Source organism: Neolamprologus brichardi, chromosome 17 (genome assembly GCF_056152115.1).
Source record: "Neolamprologus brichardi isolate AB-2024 chromosome 17, ASM5615211v1, whole genome shotgun sequence".
NCBI lineage: Eukaryota > Metazoa > Chordata > Actinopteri > Cichliformes > Cichlidae > Neolamprologus > Neolamprologus brichardi.
Window position 1 is genome coordinate 31,532,697 of NC_142120.1, and position 20,512 is coordinate 31,553,208.

A 20,512-nucleotide genomic window follows, 5' to 3' on the forward strand; every position below is an offset into this window, starting at 1 on the left:
AAAGACAGAAATACTTCAATTGCATCTTTTTCCAAACAATTATGGACCTAACTGTCTGTATATGCGTGTATTCATATGTGTGGCTGTAGCTCAGGTGGCAGAGCAGGTCAGCCACTAACCAGAGGTTGGTGGTTCGATCCCAGGGTGCTCCAGTCTGCATGCCAAATATCCTTGGGCAAGATATACCAACCCCATGTTGCTCTCCGATGCGTTCATCGGAGTATGAATGTGTATGAATGGTAGATACTTAGCACTTAATGCTCAGAAAAAAGTGCTTGCTTGTATGAATGGGTGTGATTGGGTGTATTAGTGTTTTATACTTTATACTGTATTAGTGTTTTATACTTTATATAGCTTTATACAACTAATGTATTAGTTGTATAAAGCTTTGAGTGCTCAGAAAGAGCAGAAAAGCGCTATATAAGAACCAGTCCATTTACCACATGTGTATGATGGTGAGAATTTGTGTGTGCGTTATTGGTGTGGAGTGACGAGATGTGTGTTGCCTCTTCTGTCTGCCCTCAGCTGTCACAGTGTGGTGTGATGTCCGCTTTCAGTCAGTTCTCACGCCAAGGATCATACTGAAAACACACTCTTCTTCTATGTTACCCTTCACACACACAGCACTCGCAGCGGCAGCCAAACTGTGTCACTGCTGAAATGATTTGTCGAATAATCCAGACAGTTAGCAAATAATTGACTCATTAAATTATTTTTCTGCCAAACATTTTCTAATTTTCGGCTTCTCAATCGGGGAAATCTTTCTTGTAGAATTGAAAATCTTTGAATACGATGGATTCTTCTTTATTTTTTATTTCATATTTCAAAAACTGAAGGACATTTTTATTTCTTGCTACAATTATTAAACCTTACACTGTCAGATAAAGTGCTCTTTACATTTAGACCCCTTTCTGTTGTCAGGCTGGGCGGATGTTACACTGATTGTATCGCCTACTACAACAGCCACAGTTATGTGCAAGACAATACAACATGAAGTATTGTATGTTGTGAGTTTAACTGGTGTTCCTCCTGAAGTCTCTTATGTTAATTCTAGAAAGTAAACTCTTATCAGTCTGGTCTCAAGCACTGAAGTGTGTGAGGTATTGTGTCACTGCATAAAACACCCAATTAACGTTAAGAATGATTTAAGTTGGAGCCAGCATCAATATATTTCACACGGGTCCTTAAGCAAGATGTAAAAATGTTTAAAAGCAGTCAGTAAACAACAAATGTTGCCATGACCACTTCATCTCATAACTTTATGCTGGGGTCCGCCAAAGAGAAAACATATTATTAGATGCTCAAAAGATAAACGTGACTGGAAGGAGAACGTTTAGCAGTAACCTCCTGGTATATTGAATATTAGCTTGTTGTGAATGGGTCTGCACCTCATTGTTCTTTACGTAAAATCCGCATTAGCTGCCTCTCGTTCACATAGTCCACCTACTGTTATTTCTCAATAATCCCTGCAGATAGAAAAGAAAAGCACTACACACTACATAGCTGGTTAGCTTCCTATGGGGCAGTTTGTGTGTGTGTGTACGCATGCTTGTGTGTGCAAGAGGAGGTGTTCGAGTTCAGAGCCGTGAAAATTGTTACATTTGGGCCACGGCATGGCCAGTGTTAGTTACATAAGACCCCCCCCTTTCCATTGTGTAACTGTGTTTATTTGGTTTTCCAGCAAATGCTTTGGTAAAGAGGTGAATCTCGTAGAGAGGCTCAGGAGGATACACAGGCCTCTGAGGTGGAGCAGATGAAGTATTTTGTTGGCACTGCACTTGGAAAAAAGACATCAACAGTGTTGGGAAATGCTCTGGGGACTGCATGGGGAGGTGCTGCATTTTTTTTTTTCTTTTACATTCATGTAGAGAATGCTATGCTAGTGCTCCTATTGTGTATAATGTTTTCACTTTCCCTGTGGAAAGAATTTTCGAATTTCACTCCTGTGTCAATCTGTGGCCAAATACCTCACCTTTATCTGATCCTATATTGCCTCTGTTGGGTTCTTTTGAAGCTGCTGTATGTTTATACAGACTGCCTGAGCAGCCTGTGAATACCTACACCCTTGCACAATACTTGGATTATATGATGATAGACACAGTAAAAATTGACAGAAGGCTGTGGTTCACCGCAGCTGATGCTCCTTAATTCATGCCTGCATTTTGGTGCGCGTATAATTTGTATCTTAATGTTGTTACCAAGTATTAAATACAGCTGCCCTCAGCAAGCAGCAGGCATGTTTTGCCTTTGAAGTCACCTAGCAACAAAATGCAGCTACAGGAAGTAAAAGTTGATTGACTCCAGGGTTTCAAAAACATCCTTATTTTTGTTGTTTTTAAATCTCTGCTGTGGCCCGCGTCCACCCTTGGCAGCCCAGAGAGGTCGGTGTTTAGCGCGAAGGGGAAATCGGCTCTGACAGAATGACAAGGTTCTCTGCTTCTTAGCGCTTACCATAAACTCATCTAATTGCTCTGAGGCTCCAAACCCACAATAAGAAGTCATCCGCTGGGGCCCACAGCAGTGGGAGGCTCCAGGAGACTTCCGGAAAACTGGGAAAAAAAAGCCTCACGCATGTGAGACACACGCACACACACACTGAGCTTGTAAGTTTATCATTTACAAACAGAAACTTTTCCTCATGCAGCTCCTTGTACAGGGGTACACCCACGTTTGCTATTGGCTAATTCTCTGCATGTCTTCTCCTTTGTAGACTTTTGATGGGATAGACTTAAACATATGTATTTGCTTGTGTGTTTATGTGTGTGTGCCATCGTATCTGTGTCATTAGACCAGACAATGTGGGGGAGAAGTCACACCAGTCTGGCCAGTCTCTCTGCCTTACTGGAAACAGTCCTGGCAGGTGATCACAGGTCAGGGGCTGCAGGGTCAGGAGGCAGACTGGGGAACTGGAATCCTGTTGGCCAGCAGAGGATGTTCATAGCAGCTGGTTATCCGGCTGGATCAGCACATTAACCCTCCAGGAAGCATGATTGCCAGTATCAGCTTTAAAGGTCAGCAGCAATAATTGAGTGCCTGTGTGCTAGTGCGGCAGAGTGTCTTTTCTAAATTTGTAGTGATTTCCAGAAGATAAAACCAAAAAACCACCACCATAAGGTGTCAAAGTCTTATGTTCAAATTCTCAAGAAGCAAAAATGAAAATTTTTACAAGATTGTACAAAAACTGTTTTGCATTTGGTTTCTTGACTAATGTAAATTTTTATATTACATGAAGGTCTTGATACCTTTAACCAGCTGTTAACTGGTAACTGGTCATGGCCACTTTAAATAGATAATTCAAGTCACTGAATTGGACACTCATTCTGTGGTGTTGGTCACTTTTATTGAAATAAGTTGACAAATAATTTTGTTTTCTGTGTTTTTTCTGTGCTGCAACAACAGATTGCCCAAACCTAATTCATTCCAATCCAGTCCAACTATTCTTAAAGCACTTTAAAAACACATATTAAACAAAAATAAATATGTCACGGCTGCGGCAGAGGTCGTGTGGTATGTGGGAGAAAAGGACCAAAAATGCAGGTACTGGCTTGATGCGAGTGAGGGTTTTATTTACAATGGGTGAAGCACAAAGAAAAGCGAGGGTGGTAAGGACAGCACTGAGAAACGAACCTGAATTGGGAAAAACTAATAAACCTGGAACACGCAACATACAGGGAGAAACACTGGATGAGTGCAGAGAGACGCGGAGAAACACCAACTAACGCAGACGAACCGACAACGAGCACAGGAAAACACACACTATAAATACAGACGGAGGGGAATGAGGAATGGCAAAACAGGAGCGAGGCACAGCTGATCATAATTGACATGACGAGACAAGAGACACAGACCTTCAAAGTAAAACAGGAAATATACGCAGACAGCGAACAGAGGAAACACATGGGACGGGATGACTCGACACTAAAGAGAGGGAGCACAAAACCAAAATTTAATTAGGAAAACCTTAACCTTAACATAACCAGAACACAAGATAAGAGTCATTAATACAAAAGCCCTGAGTCAACAGACACAGGACCATGACAAAATAGCAATAAAACATGGAAGAATACAAATAAAAACATTAAATTTACAATAAATAAAAAGTCTAACAAAAAAGACTAAAAAGTGACTTAAAACTGATTAGAAGCTAACTCTAGTATTAATCTTGAAAGGACTGGAGAAAAGGTGTTTTTAATGGAAGAAAAAGTGCAGCCTGGGGCAACTTATTCCAGGCCACAACAGTAAAAGCTCACCCTGCTTTTTTGCCAACCAAAGTCGCTTGCTAGTTGATAACATCACACTCCACTCTGATCCAAATGTGGTTGTCAGGGTTCCTGGGTCGGTGACCCAGTGTTTTCAGTTTTGCCACATCTATGTTTTCACTTCCTGTTTTTTTTTTTTTTTTTTCCCCGTGTCAGCTTGTCTCTCGTGTCGTTAGTCAGATTATGTTCAGCTCTGTACTCACCTGTTTCCAATCATTGTCATCATTCAACCTGTGTATTTAAGTTCCTCGGTTTCACCAGTTCTTTGTCGTGTCATTGATGTTCGTGTGATGTTGTCCTTCCCGTGTGTTCTCTCAGTTCAGTCAGCCATTCAGTGATCCAGCCAGTCAGTGTCTGTTCACCCTCTGTTCATCCACTCCTTATAATAAACCTTCACCAGTCTTCACCTACCTGTGAGTCCTGCGTTTGGGTTCCTTCTTCCTCGCCTCCACACAACGCCTGACACTGGTCCGTCTCCAGAAACAAACGACGGGAAAAAAGTGACCGACATAAGGTCAAACTCAAATAGGCCAGGAGTCGACATTAAAGTGGTTAATCATGTCTTTCCATTTTGCTTGAACAGTCTCTGCTCACATTTGAAAGCACCTGAATCAGAAACACGTAATTTACTTTTGACCATATCCTAAAAAAATCACTTCAAAACAGTGAATTATTCAAACAGCTAATAAAGTGTTGATTAAATGATTTCCCACTGATGATTTGCTCCAGTGATGTGCTGCTGTCTTTGTTGTTTAAAGGTTTATATCACAGGCACGTCACACTCAGTCACTGTCCTAGTTAAAAAGCCTCGCAGGAGGATTTGTGATTGACTTGAAAGGTGGTGATTACTCAAAAAGCCCGAAGGCAAATAAGCTCGAGAAGAACTAATTTAGGTTTGTTGTGATCTTTTATGTATGTGGGTCGCCTTATCAGCGCATTCACAATTCTCAGCGGAGACCTAGCGGGGCTGATTGATAGCCAAGTAGCTCTAGTAATGTTTTGGTGACATCACAATGCCGTGGGTCATTACAGCAGAGCTATTAGGAAGATTCTGCCATCCTTTCCACGGTTGTAATTGGTCCATTTACCTTTAAGCATGCTCTGCTGCAAAGGTTGAGGCACATGGAAAGCACCGGGTTGAATAAATTTTAAATTACACTGCAGAAATAATCTTCATCCTAAAGCAAAGTTTGTTTGATGATTCCAAGATAATTGCATAATATTGGCAGATGCATGGCAGTAGTCATGCAAAAATTGAACTTTCATACGTAATAAAAGAAAGAGATTTTTGACTTGCTGCCGGCACCTGCTGCAGTCAGTCCCGAATATCAGACTTTAGCTCTGCTGCAAAATTGATTTATTTAAGATGGAACATTGAGAAATCTGTTCACAAACAGTTGTTGAAAGTCATTTATCAGCCTATGCAGTGAAGTGTGATTTCAAGGGAGAAGAACATGTGATGGAGGGGAGCACACAAGGTCATGTTTTGGGTCTTGTTTGCCAGAGATAATGAGAACAAACCACTGTGAGAGGTTCACTCAGCAGTAGCAGCTGTAAAAATAGAAAAATGACTCAGGAGTACCTCGGTAGTTGTCTTCTAACCACCAGTCAGACAGAGGAGTGCAGCTCAACATACAAATAGAAGGAAACAACATTATATTCAGACCTATATGTACTGTACAATATAGACTACATGTTCTCAGACGTCTGAGGTCTGATTTGCCCTCTTTATTAGGATTTGGAACTGTTTTAACAGCTGGACCCAGCTGTGACACGCAGCTAATAAAGCAGTTCCAGTATTTTAAAACCCATAGTGCTGTCATGTGAATGCTCAGTGTACTAACTCACTCATATCTGAACACACCCACATGATAAAGCTCAGCTGATACTGGATTTTTTTTATGGGGCGTTTTTTGTAAAGAGTAACAAAAAGAGCACATACAGTTTGCTTGAATTCAAGTTTTGCCAATATATTGTCCAATTTTGTCCAATAATGACTGAAACATGTGATAGGATAGACCAGGGTAGGTTATCACACTTCCTACTGTTGCATGAATTGCTGATCATGGAACTATCCCCATAGTGCAACCTAGCTCAGAACAATCACGTATCCTCAGCTTCAATGTAACCAAGTAGTTGTGTCTACATGCTTTGCAATCAGGAATTCCTCATACTGAACTTGGTATTATTTTAGCAATGCCCATTTGCCAAAATGTGAGCAAATATGAGCTGAAAATGAATGGGCTGCATTAGTGCCTGCAGGTTAGGATTGTGGGAACTGTAGTTTCAAACTTGAAGCTAAATCCCTTCAGTTGTTCTCATGCTGCATTATCATGGTTTGAATTTTACTATCCGGTCGTTAAGTGATGACGTGACAAATCCTACTTCCGGGCCTAAAGTAGTCTGCGTTTAATATGGCTTTTGTGTTGTTAACATGTTTAATGTTTTGTATTTTCTTCTATTTAATCTCAAAAAGCTCCTAAAACAGTCAGTGATCACTGTTGACCCCCTTGGCTTTTATTACCGTTTATTTAAGCTCAGTTTTTAAAACCTTAGGATGTAACTACAGCCCAGCCCATGCAGCAGTATATGAATGACTAACTTCGTATTGTGGATGGATTATCTCAGTTATTCTCCTGGCTGAAGTTTGGTCCAGTTTTGGTTTTACAGCATCCTGCCATGCGATTACATTTGTTCCAGACCACCGAGAACACTCACGTTAACTTTTATTGAGTGGAAAAAAAGTTAGCTTGTTTATATTATGCTAACATAGCTGTGTTGCTAGCGGTCACGTAGCACATCATTATATACCAGCTAGCCAAACTTCAGTAACCCTACAAACATCACTGCTGTTTAGTTTTCTGTCTTCATTTATGTTGGAAGTGATAACAGAGCTGTACGTTTTCATTTGTTTCAAAAACCCCGCAGTCAGGACATGCTATATTGTATTTAGATAGAAGCTAGCGAGCTAACTTCCTGCTAACTTCTAACTCCGTTAAATGTCATAAATTCAGTTTTCATGGATGCCTGGATGTTAAACTCAATTGTTACACCTGGTAGAGCAGAACGCTGATCATTTTATTAAAGATGAAAGACTTTAGACAGTTTTTCAACTCTCAGTAATGCCATAGTGATCGTTTGATATATGGACCTGCAGCGGAGTTTAGGCCCAGACACGGCTAGTGACGTCACACTTAACGACCGGATAGTCGAGAATGTCCTATCAATGTGGTGCTTATATATTTGTAACACTGACATTTTCATAGCTCTGGTTTCATAGCTCATGAAACCAGTGTGACCGTATAGACACAAACCTAAAATAATGCAAAGCTGTGTCTGGAGGATGCAGGTGTGTCATTTTGTTTGAGGGAAGTTGTCGCTGTCAGATTTTGAAAGCCAGTGGTGTAGACTACACAGACAGTCCTGACATAAGCAGTCTCAGGGGAAGTACTAAAAATGTGCTGAGCTCAAGACCGCGAGCCTTCGTCTTTACATGGTACTGGAGTCTTCTACACTTGCACAGACAGAATAATACACAAATGCGCTCAAAACCAGACAGACACACACACACACACGATCAGATAAGAGACCAATCTCCAAAACAAACGTCCAAAGAACAGCACACACTTTCAAAAGCTTCTTCCAGTCACTGAAAAAACAAACCAGTACACACAGACATCCTTTCCAGACGCACACAGGTTGATGTGTCCCAGCATGCACCAGGGAACGCTTGGTTTCCTCTTGGCTGAAATCTGCATGTACTGTCCAGCCATAACAGACTACACAATTCCTCATCGTTACTGCTCTGGAATAGTATTGTTTGACCTTTTAACCAAGAGCATGCTGCTTCCATCCTTATGTATGTGTGTGTGTGTGTGTGTGTGTGTGTGTGTGTGTGTGTGTGTGTGTGTGTGTGTGTGTTGTTACAATATGAACCTGAATACCAATTTATCTAATATATGTTCCTGTCAGAGATCTGCCCTGAGGCATCACGGCCCTCTGCTAATTTATCTGCCTCATTAACTCTGGCTATGTAATATCATCAGCTGCACGGTTGGACTGCATTATATAATGTAAATGCTGGTGTAGTTGACAGGCAACCACGGAGCAACTTGGGTGACGACCCGCGAAAGACAGGGTAACTGGATGCAACATAGCGTGATTAAAATAAAAATCAAAAAATCATTCTTTTGAAGCCTTAAAAAGTGTTTCAACAGTTCATGTTTATGTAGCTTGTGGGAACATTAGTGCAAACTAGCAATAAGCTGGACTCTAAGTATCTGTTGTTGTTTTTACATGGTTATATTGAGCTTTTAATGTTAACATGCGTATGCTGCAGTATTTCTGATTAAATTTCTCTTTGATGATGATGGAAATTTAGCCCATGGCATGATGATATTGCACTTATGGAACGAATACTTTATGCTGACTTTACTCAGTCGAACCTGGAAGATGGCTCTCTGGGAGACATTCAGGCTCACATATTAAGATTTATCCCCAAGACAAGTGTGTGAGTTTTCTTTCATCTCTGTATGAGTTCTGGTATATCATGAATGTTTCTGACAGATGATGGAGTTGGGAGATGTTTACTGTGGCTTTTCTGCTGGTCTCTGCAACATTTTTTAGACCATCCATCCATCCATCCATCCATCCATCCATCCATCCATCCATTCGCTTCCGCTTATCCTTTTCAGGGTCGCGGGGGGCGCTGGAGCCTATCCCAGCTGTCATAGGGCGAGAGGCGGGGTACACCCTGGACAGGTCGCCAGTCTGTCGCAGGGCCAACACACAGGGACAGACAACCATTCGCACTCACATTCATTCGCACATTCACACCTAGTGACAATTTGGATTATCCAATTAACCTATCCCCACAAGCTGCATGTCTTTGGACGGTGGGAGGAAGCCGGAGTACCCGGAGGGAACCCACGCAAACACGGGGAGAACATGCAAACTCCACACAGAAAGACCCCGGCCTGATGTTGGAATTGAACTCAGGACCTTCTTGCTGTGCGGCAACAGTGCTAACCACCGTGCCACCGTGCTGCCCATTTTTTAGACCATTAAAAATATTCTCTGTGTGGCCCACCAGATGCATTTACCTGTATCTGTCAGAATTGTGATGCCATCTTTAACTATTACAGTAAAAATACCTTCATACCTGGTTCCTGCCAACTCTCTGAATGCACTCGTGGTTTTTGTTAGCTTATTTCCACAGCATATAGTAAAGTGAACTTGAACAAAACTCATAATACATATAGACATATAACAATACAGTCTGAGCCTCGGGAGTGGTTATTGATCACAAAAGCAGTGTCCTGGATACTTCATGAACTTCAGCTACATTTTATGTAGACTGCCTTGAGCCTAATAGAGACTGTCTACACATCCAAAAGTAAAAACTGAACAAAGTCTAAATGCTTTCTGTTGCCTGCTACATAATGGTCTTGCCACTTTTCACTATAAAATGTTATTTTTGTTAGAATCCTGATATCGCATCACTGAATTAGCCTGCCTTATTAAACTAGGCGGTGTACGAAACATCCATTGAACTTTCATTCTTCCTGCTTCAGACCTCTGAGCAGTTGCTGTGCCAGCTTTCCTTTCATCGCAGCATAATTAAAGCCCCCCAATGTGACTTTGCCGCGTCACTCAGTATTCACTTCGCAAATCCACCATGAATAGCAAGGAGAGTAAAATGTATAAACTGAATGGCTTTGGTGTCACTAAAGGCTTTACATTCATGAATGCTAAATGAGAACCGGCGATGTTGTGCGCCTAGCTGTGACATTTTTTCGTGATTGAGGTTGTAGCACTCAGAGATTGTAAACAAACTCTTATTTTCTGAGCGGTTAATAATTGTGACCCGAACTGATGACAGTGATTATGCCCGTTTTATCTAGTGATTAAACTCTTGTCACATAGCATTATGTAATGTATTATTAAATCACCTGGTCTTAATTGAAATAGGAATCTGTTCTCTATTGTTACTGAATAGCTGGATGTAAATGTGTTAGGAGGGTCTGCCTGTTGGCTAAGATTAAAGGTCCTTCCTTGAAATGCTCACCTTAGCTTTGAACTCACTCACGTGCTTTGTGTCACATGCACACGCATTCAAGCACATTCTTTGCACGCAGTCATCGACTGTAAACAGTGCTTCTCTTGGCTTGTTTTTAGTAGAGGTCATCAGTAAAGTAACATGACTTTGCCCTCTGAACTCCTCATCGGTTGAGATGTTGTCATCACCCCTGCACCCCCCTCTTTTTTTTCCCTTCTAATGGCCTTCCCCTTTGCTCATGCATTGATTGTTTCTCCAGGCTCCAGGAAGATGACATCAGTCCCATATCTCCTTGAAGGCACTTCCTCCCTACAAAACGCAGACAAAATATCCCCATCCTCCTCCTAGTTTACTTTTCTGTGTACCTACACATGAGCAGACTTAACCTAATTAATTTTGTCTCATCCATCCATTAGTTATATGGTAGCTCTGGCAGGGAGGCAGACTGAGAAAGCAGGTAGTTGATTTCCCTACAATTCATCTGAAGAGAAAGTAATACAAATATATATGGCCATGTCAAAAATAAAGTCTCCATACGACTCTGTGCAGACCTGTGGAAAAATAAGTAAACACTTGGTGCTTCCATAGGAACCAAGAGTGTTAGCAGCAGCTAGGTGCTGCCAATGAAATACAATTGATTAACTAATTAAAAGCCATTGTGAGCACCTCTATAAACATGGAAAAATACCCAAGAGCTAGATCTCAGACTTTACAGGCCTCAGTCAGCACATTAAGGGTTCATGACAGTATGATTCGAACAAGTATTTTTTGGTTACGGGTTTTTAAAGTTGCATCTGAACAAACCACAAGACAAGATTAAAGTGGAGACAGTCCCACGTTTCGTGAACACCAAGCACAGCATATCAGCACACCTCATACCAGCTGTCAAGCACGGTGGTGTAGGCGTGATGATTTGGGCTTTTTTTCAGCCATAGGACCTTACAGTCAACCATGAACTCCTTGTATACCAAAGTACTGCGGAGCCAAATGTGAGGCCATGTATCCAACAGCTAAAGCTTGGCCTAGATTGGGTCATGGAGCAGGACAATGATCTGAACCACAACCACAACTGGCTGAAAAAGAAAAGAATCAAGTTGTTGCAATGTCCTGTCAAGCTTCCGACCTCAACTTAGTGGAATTGCTGTGGGACCTTAAGAGAGCTGTGCACGAGTGAATGCCCACAAACCTCAATGAACATTAAAAGTCGTACTACAAGCTACTGAATGATAAGGTATGCTTAGTTTTTCCCTTTCACATGACTGCTTGAGTAGCTTCTTACCAGAAGTTGAGCAGCTAATTGTATTTAACGTGGTGTATAAAGTTTTTTTTTAAACAGTGTGTTTACAAAAAAAGGCTTAAATATGCCTGACAAGCTTCAGGCACATTTGGGAGCAGGTTGATCTCTTCAGACGTTTTTATAATATATGTAAATGATTACATTAGCATAGATTCCTCGATGGCAGGTGAAACCTGATGAGATGTTCTTAAGGAAACCTAGTAACATGTAGGAAAGACCTGATAACATTGTTTCACATTTTCTTTTGTTTGACTTCTTCAGCTGTGAAAATGTGGATTTTTCCAAGCAGAGTCAAGTGCAGATGGTTTTGGTGCTGGCTGATATTACAGTCTGCACAATGATCAATGCATTAGTCTAGCAATATTGTAAACATCCAACAAAGTTTAGCCAGTTTTTCTAATTCTTGCATGTTTCAGAGTAGGGGTGGTCTTTGAAGACTCTTTACTAAATAAATGATCATTGTCTTGCTGTGTACGATCCATAACGAGGCACATGTTTGTTGGTTCTTTTGCTGTACTCATTTAAGATGTTTTTCAGGCTGATAAGGTCAAAGTGCAAGTGTGAGCAAAGGAGCAAAAAGGCTTTTGGCATGACTGCATCTCTTTTTTCTTTTTAAGTTTCCCTTCTCTTCACTGCTACACAAGTCGACAGGCGGATGTATCATGTGCATGGTAGGTGAAACCAGCCGATCAGATAACAGGGGAAAGTGGAAATAAAAAACTAATCAGAGATGTATTCCAGTCAGAGCAATAGAGTCAGAAAGCTCTGACTGTTGCAGCTTCTGCCCCGTGCTCTTTATTTCTCGCCGTCTCTTTTCTCACTCTCTGGCGCTAGAGTAGCTCCAATCATAGCACCTGGTTTCCCCATCATCTCTTCCCACTTGGTGCGGACTGAGCGCTGTGCTGTTCTACAGCCCGTTGACTTCAAACATGAGCTACTTCAGGAATGATAATGACAGAAACATGCCTGGAAAAATAGAATTGTCCTCCAAAAATACACTCTACTCTTAGTGTTGTTGGTCTTTTTTTTTTGTATGTGTGTGTTTAACTGGCAGGAGTCGGGTATCATCGCGCAGAATTATTGATGGATGTTCTCTTCTACCCGTTTACCATCCAACTGATCGAGTACATGATGGTAATTGAATGCTAGCTGGGCAATAATGGGGGATTGTTATGTCCCAAGGAGCACACCTGTCCTGCGCCAGACCTGTGGAGTTACACACACGCCCACACACACCAGAAGCTGAGAGACATTCCCACTGTGCTCCATTTCACATTCCAGTCCTCTGACAGCATGTCTGCTTTTATATGATTATATTCAAGAAAAAAAAAATGACACCTTTGGTTTGAAAAACCTATTTGTTTTGGTTTGCATGCCATTTGGAAAAAACCTGATGATTTTTCCGGTAGTTATTAGCTGTTACTGTTTCATAGCACACTTGGCAGATCAATCTGAGGTTTGCTATTGATCTGTTTTGCTATTGATTTTTTTTTTTTTTTTTTAAAGATTGTTTTATGTCTTCTGTGACATTCTGTGACATTTCATTAGGTCACTCATAGAAATCACATGCGCACTAAATGGAAAACTGGAGAAAGTCTAGTAATAATAAACTACAATTAAATGCACAATTTCACATTATAGACTCAGGCTCAATTGCTTTTGACTCTTTTAGTGCAGAGTAAAAGTAAGAACTGTATGACATAATGACACAGTGGGCAAAACCGCACAGTTTGTCTACTACAACAACGTGACTGTGATACACAAATCCACTGCAACGTGAAAACCACCTGCCTCATATTATGCTGGTAGCTTTTTTTTTTTTTTTTTTGTCACCAAAACCCATCAGGGCATAGATATAGCACCTCTGTGTGTGTGTGCTGTGGTGTTTGGCAAGTGGATGTTGGCAATGGATCCTTTGCTTCTTGTGGGTGGCGTTGTTGGATATGGAGTTTGCACTGGGATCTGGGGTTAACATCTTAAACTCTTTGTCATGTTCCTTGAGCCATTCTTGGACAGTTTTTGTGGTGTGGCAGAACACGTTGTACTTTAAGGACACTGCCATTTGGAAGTGCCATTACCATGGTGGAGGGATGGGGTATATCTGGAACAGTGCTCATGGGTCAGTCAGACTAAAATAAAAATAGGACGACGACCTTCTTGTCGGAGAAATTGGTGCTTGCCAAGTGATTGCATTGAATTTTTTTCACATTCGGAAACTGCAAGTAGCTGAGGTGACCAGCTCTCTTGATCATTACTCAGGTCACGTGATGAGAGCCAACCTGTCTACAAACAATCGACGACAATCATCCTCAGACATTTATAAACACAGTCAGTCTGGACTAATGAGCTCATCTTGTGTTCTGGTTGTATCCTTGTGTAAAAGCAAAGGTGCCAAGCACTGTTTGTCCTATTTTACAGTTAAATTGCTGTCTTGGAGTAATTATATCAGTATTTACAGAGAGATTTCTGTTTGAAATCTTTGAAACACTCGCTGAACTCTGAATGTAAGTATTTAATATGAATATCTGTGTACGGGAACAATCTGGCCACTATTTTCACAGTTAATTGCCATATTATCACAAACAGACTGTATTTAAATGTCAATTGGAGCCCATTCAAATGCAAACTAATAGCAGTCTTATTGGTAAATGGTAAATGGCCTGTATTTGTATAGCGCTTTACTAGTCCCTAAGGACCCCAAAGCACTTTACACATTCAGTCATCCACCCATTCACACATTCACACACTGGTGATGGCAAGCTACATTGTAGCCACAGCCGCCCTGGGGCGCACTGCCAGAGGCGAGGCTGTCGGACACTGGCGCCACCGGGCCCTTATTGCTGTTCTGTCACTTTAAAGACAGTGACTGACTGGAAGTGGTCACACACCTGGCCTTTGAACTACCCATTTCAAAGGCAACATGACCACAAGTTCATTGGAAATGACTGGAATAATTCTGGTCGTACTGCAACCTCAGTGTAGCCCTAGCATAGGGTGGCTGGCACCTGTCAAATTAACATACATATGCCAAGTATTGCACTATAAGATTAACATTTTTTGTTGACTTATCAGTGGTTTTGGTCTTGTGGCTGCACAGATTTTATTTAGTATAACTAAATCCAAAAAGATTATGTGTAACTTTGCTAAATTATGAGACTTCTGTCTTTGACATTTACACAGTTTTCAAAGTCAATGTGTAGCGAAATTCATATAAGAAATGAGTATCTGTAACAGATTTGTTTTTAATAGGAAAAATGTATTTTTACTTTTTTAAGAGAACCCCCTAAGCTAGGGGTGTCCAACTCCAGGCCTCAAGGGCCAGTGTCCTGCAGGTTTTAGATATCACCCTGGGTCAACACACCTGAATCAAATGATGTCCTTGAGGCCTGGATTTGGACACCCCTGCCATAGGCTGTTACCTGATGATTTGTGAGTTTTGACAGACTTTTGGTATCACCAGCTGCTGTTCCAAAAGAGAGAAGCCGGTGATGCTAGCTAGACCCCTCAGTGTGCCCCCCACAGAGCCGTGAGTATGCCAGAGCTGCCATTGACTGAATGAAAAGAATAAATGAATACACATGAATCAGTGGTAAAATCCCCTTTTACTGTAGAGGGGAAAAAAAACATCTTCACAGGTTGTAATGACTATGACTTGCTCCAGTCACTGTGCACTGGAGAAGTTCACAGCTCATCTACTAAGTGCTGCCATAGAAGCACTCAAAATGTGCACGCATATAAATTTCAGTTTGACTTTAAAATTTATGTAAATTCAAAGCTCAGAATTGTGTCAGACATTTAGGAAGAGCGCTGAGTATGCTTTCAAATAAATGAAAGTATTGTCTTTGCCTCACGGATCAAATAGGCTTATGTTAAATCATCTGTGCTTGAACCATATATAAGCCCTTAGATCCTACGCCCATAACCCGATTTCTACAGTTACCTCATGCTTTAAAAGTCATGCCTGAGGCCTGTAGGAATGATTTGTCATGGCAGTGTGGCATCAAGGTCTCTTCAAGAATGTTACAGAGCTCTTGGCCTTCACCTGCTCTGCACAAGCTGGCATTCCTGTGAGATGCATAAAGAGACAGATTGACCATGTAAGGTTCTGGTGCTAGAATGGATCATGACTCAGTGTTGTATCTATGGCCTCCTCGTACACACTCATAGATTAGGAATGAATGGTGGGTACACCCACTGTTTCCTTGATCATTTTCATCGTGCAATCCCTGAAAACAAAGCTATGTGATCTTGGAATACCTTGTCAAAGGTGACACAAGTTACACTAAATAGTGATTATTCTTTCTTAAAGAGTTTTAGTCCATCCTTTTAAGACACATGCATGGGTAAATCCACACAATCTCACCTCAAACTCTTGTTAAATGTTGGTCTCACAAGTTTAAGCTTGGACTCTGAGACTTAACTGTACCAGAAACAGTTTAGCGTTACGGCCTTGTTAGAGGGACCATCCGGACATTTCTAAGAAAATTTACCGATAGAGCATGCATGATAGAGCTGAAGCTGGACTAAGAGCTGCTTAACTTTCTATCTCAGAGCCAAAGAGGTAAAGCAGACACTGAGGTATGATTCTGGTGATTTAATAATGTCACATACTGCTTACACTTCATCTTCAACTGTGGCCCACAAGTGGCTCTTCAATAATTAAGAGTTAGTTAGGATTAACGCACACTAGACTGGCAATTTATTGAACGGGTAAGGAGTAAAGAGTCAAGATGCTGGAACAGCTACAAGCTGCAGTGTACTGCAGTGTACCAAACACAAGGAATGTAAAACATGTGATTTTATACCTAATGGCAAAATCTGACTTATATGACTGTCATATAATTCCACATTTCATTGCTCACTTTTCCCTTGTTGTTTACCTAAGTTTATGTGTAATGGAAGAGGAACTGCTTTAATGAAACGGCAACGTTCTTCCTCTTCAATTGTCATTCCCATTCAGACAATGACTAATGGAACATAAGAGAGCACGAGTGCCTTGCATTGATTGTTCTGGCACAGAATGACTTTCTGCATGCAACCCCTTCCATCGTGTCTGACTCATTCTTTTTGTTTCTTTGCCGATGCCTTTAGAAAGAATCTGCTTTTGTTATGAGAAATACAATAACAACGCTGAGCATTTACAATGGAACAATTTGGTGTCCATCCAAAGCTTCCAAAGCAAGAGGAAGAGATTAATGTGAAGCCAAATTCCTTGTCATTCTTCCCATACTTTGTCATAGGAATCCACATTTTCCTTTGGCTAAAACACAGTTCGCTCCACCATTTGCGTAATCATCTCAGATTGGGCCCATGACATCATTGAATGATAACAAGACTAGGGCTGATGGTTTCGTTGGGGGAAAGCTCCTAAATAGATTGGGGCAAAAATCAAAACAAAGTTTAGAGGATGTGGAAAGGTTTTGCTATGATGTACAAATAGATGTCAGATCTTTTTCCCTTATAGTAACTCTTTGCAGGAGAACATTTGGTCTTCGTTTCCAGTGCTTATACCAGAAGGACTGAGCTGGTCATGCGTGGCCCATTAACTCAGAGCAGAAGTTCATTTAGGGTTCTTTGTGAATAGAGAACAGCCTCCAGGTTGCACAATCTCATCATAGAAACTTTCCATTGAATTCACTGTGTCATCAATTGCTGTTAGCACTCAAATTCAGATTTAAAACCTTAAAGGTGTATTAAATTCAAAAAAGCATGTTGTGTCTACCAACAGTTAAATTGTCAGTTTACTTTATGTGGTTATTCTGTTTCACATTGTAATCTGCTGTATTATGCAACTGTCTAGCGGATTCTTCAAGCCACTCAGCAGGGGTTTCTGGTGTCTTTGGAGACAATGATGGAATAAGTGGAACTGAACCAGCAGGGTCGTGATTAGTCACAGGGATAAGCCACGGTCTAAACTCATCATTTCAGCCATCTGAACTCAGAGCTTAACTGCACAGGAATGATAAATTAAAGATGGAGAGGATAATACAACAGCACGGACAGGTGTTCCAGTCGAAAGGTCCCACTGTCTGGGGACCTCTAGACTGAGTCCACGTGTTTGTTGCATCTTTCGTTAGCTTTCCTGCCATTTTCTGCAAATCTGGTATCTATACAGTTGGGACAGAGAATGGGAGTGAGGCTTGTTTTCAGTGCTACCACTGAAATACTGCACAGCCTAAACAACGAGTGTTGATACAAGTGTCGGCAGTGATCTCTTACAGTGGTGCAGAAACATAATTTACAGCTGTAGCAACATGTCAGCCAAGAAGTTGAAGTGTGAAGGAGATTCTGGAAAAATTTCATTTTGGAGAAAGCAACATTTTGTTGTTGTAAAAAAAATCAGAGTTAAATATTATTAATACATATTAACACTTAAAAGCGCTTTACAGAAAATGTTTAATTGCATGAAGCTCAGGGGAGTGTCTAGAAGGGGAACAGGTGGTGTGTGTGTGTGTGTGTGTGTGTGCGCGTGCCTGCGTGTGTGTCGCCCGTTAATCTGACAATTCCCAACATTACTGGATGAAAGCTATATATAATTATAGCCCAATAATGGTCTCAAAAAGTGTCATTTCACATGAGCACATTTACTTTAACTATTTTTAATAAATTTGAATATGCAACCTGTGAACTTTAAGCTAATTAAAAAAAGAATTAGAACTTGTAACTCCTACGCAGCTCTACTTTTCACATGATAAATCTCCAATAGGAGGCAAGGTTGCATAGCTTGGAAATTGTGGCTTACAAACCAGTTTTCTATACTTATTAAATATTTTGGACTGAATATTGCTAAATATGCTAAAAAAAATCCCGGAAATGCCCCTGATGAAGCGGCTCTGCTATGCATCAGCTTTGCGTCAGCTGTTGCACCGCTCTCCTCTTTCACTCCAACCATCTGAAATCAAACACTGTGAGTCACTTTGCATCGTGGTGTCACTGCTGGTGAGAGGGTAGAAAAAGTATGTCAAATGTGTGATACCGTGCACGGAGGTGCTTTTAGTCCAATGACCGCATGCCCTGAGCAGAGGCTAAACTTAGCTGGGGACCCTAAATGAACAGTCTTTGTTCAGCACTCGCCAAGCTATTTGTCATCATGTCTGGCTGTGACCGGTGACTCCAAAGTGAGATATTACTCTTATGATTGGCATGAAGTCAGCATACTTGCATATGTAGCTCAGCAGCTGTTGATAGGGCACTTGGACTGTATATTGAGTCATTATAGGAGCTGTGTGAGCTTGCACTGTTTGTCTTTTCTGCACGTGAGTTTAAAGTCAAACTGTCGGCCTTGCCCCTGTAACGCAGTACTCTGTGCATGCTTTGACCTTGCGTGTTTGTAGTAATGAAGGAACTTTAGGTTTCTCGTTCATATGTTGGGTTTATTAAAGCACTTGGGTGGCTTAATCAGTATTCAGTTTCAGCTCTGCAGCTGTGTCTGAACCACCATGATTAGATCTAAGATCTAATCATGGCAAAGCTAAAGGTTCACTTTAGCTTTGCTCTGCAACAGCAAGGAAGAGTGATGACATCTGAATTTTCTAGTAGTCCCAGTCTTAAAAAAAAAAAAAATACAGATTTTTTCTTTTTGCAATGTTTTTTTTTTTTTTTTTTTGTGAAGTCACCTTGTCTAAAGTTTGTCAGCATTGAATTACTGCTAATCTGTGGCAGTTTGCTCTGTCTTTGTGTAATTGACTATAGATAAGACAACAAGACAAACAGCGAAGGCCAGAATACAAGAAATTGAACTGGCAAGGTTATAACTAAGAAAGTATGTGTCAAGACTTCAACGCTAACAGATGTCTTTATTGGTAGCAGCACTTCATTTAAACTTAATCATGGACAATATATTTTTAGAAAGAGGAGAGTGATATTTAATTACTATTCTGAGCTTGTTTGAACCCCTGATTTTAGCCCGGCAGCCTTTTAAAAAAAATTCACCTGCAAAAAACAGAAGCGATGGTCGCCTGTGACAATGATCAGAGAAGCATTTTTTTCCTGTGATGCTTGGAGTGCGAAACTGTTTTCTCAAGCAGGGGTGGAGCAGACAGCTGTGTCTATATTAACTGTAATGGTGCAGAATCTTCAAGAGTTGCAGATGAAAAGAGGCTTTTGGGTTTGCTAGAATTACAACAATGTTCCACTTCAGACCTACCACCAGGCGGTCCTGTTTGTGTGTGTTGCTGGCATAGACCGGAGCAGTGGAACAGTGTTAGACCATGTGGTAACCGTGGAATTGTTTTTGTTCATCTTCTTAATGCTTTCCCAAACCGCCCCTGAAGCAGCCAGCAGCGCCATCTCAAGATGATAAGAGACTCACCTGCTGTGCGAAATGCTCTCACCTGAACTTAAACCGAGCTCTCGGACATACACTATAGACCCAGACATACACTATAGACACAACCTAGCGCATAAAACGTTCAATCCCTTATAAGGTAAAATTACAGGTTGGGTTTTTGTGAATCTGTTTTGCAGCATCCCAGGCTAACGTCGGTATTTGTGGCTGGGAAACGCATCAATTATGCTGAAAGGACATCCTGCAGCATTTGTTTTCTCTGCTTCCCTGTATGGAATGTGAGATTATTTTATTATCTTGTGCCACGTTTTACCCCTAATGAAAGATTGGGAAATTATTATGTAGCTTTAGTTTGCATTATTCTCCTGACTTATAAAAAGGTGATAACTATTAGATTTATTAAACTGATTTGTATTACATTAGACTGCTGTTTTATTGTGAATGGATGATATTGTTTTATGATACTGCTGAGTTATAAGAAATATTGTTTTCAGAGAATCATGGCTTTATTTGTCTGATCAGAAAAGAACAGAACATACTGCACAGGAAGCCAAGGTCATAGCTTACGCTCACTGAGAGAGAGAAAGAATGTGGATGTTTAGGTTTTATGA

At 40.9% G+C, this 20,512-nt stretch overlaps 1 protein-coding gene across 2 annotated transcripts in view; it reads left to right on the forward strand.

Annotated features, from left to right (window-relative positions):
- The window catches only part of ddah1 (dimethylarginine dimethylaminohydrolase 1), an 89,401-nt gene that overhangs the window by 23,617 nt on the left and 45,272 nt on the right, over positions 1-20,512 (forward strand). The gene's annotated exons all lie outside the window — the stretch shown is intronic.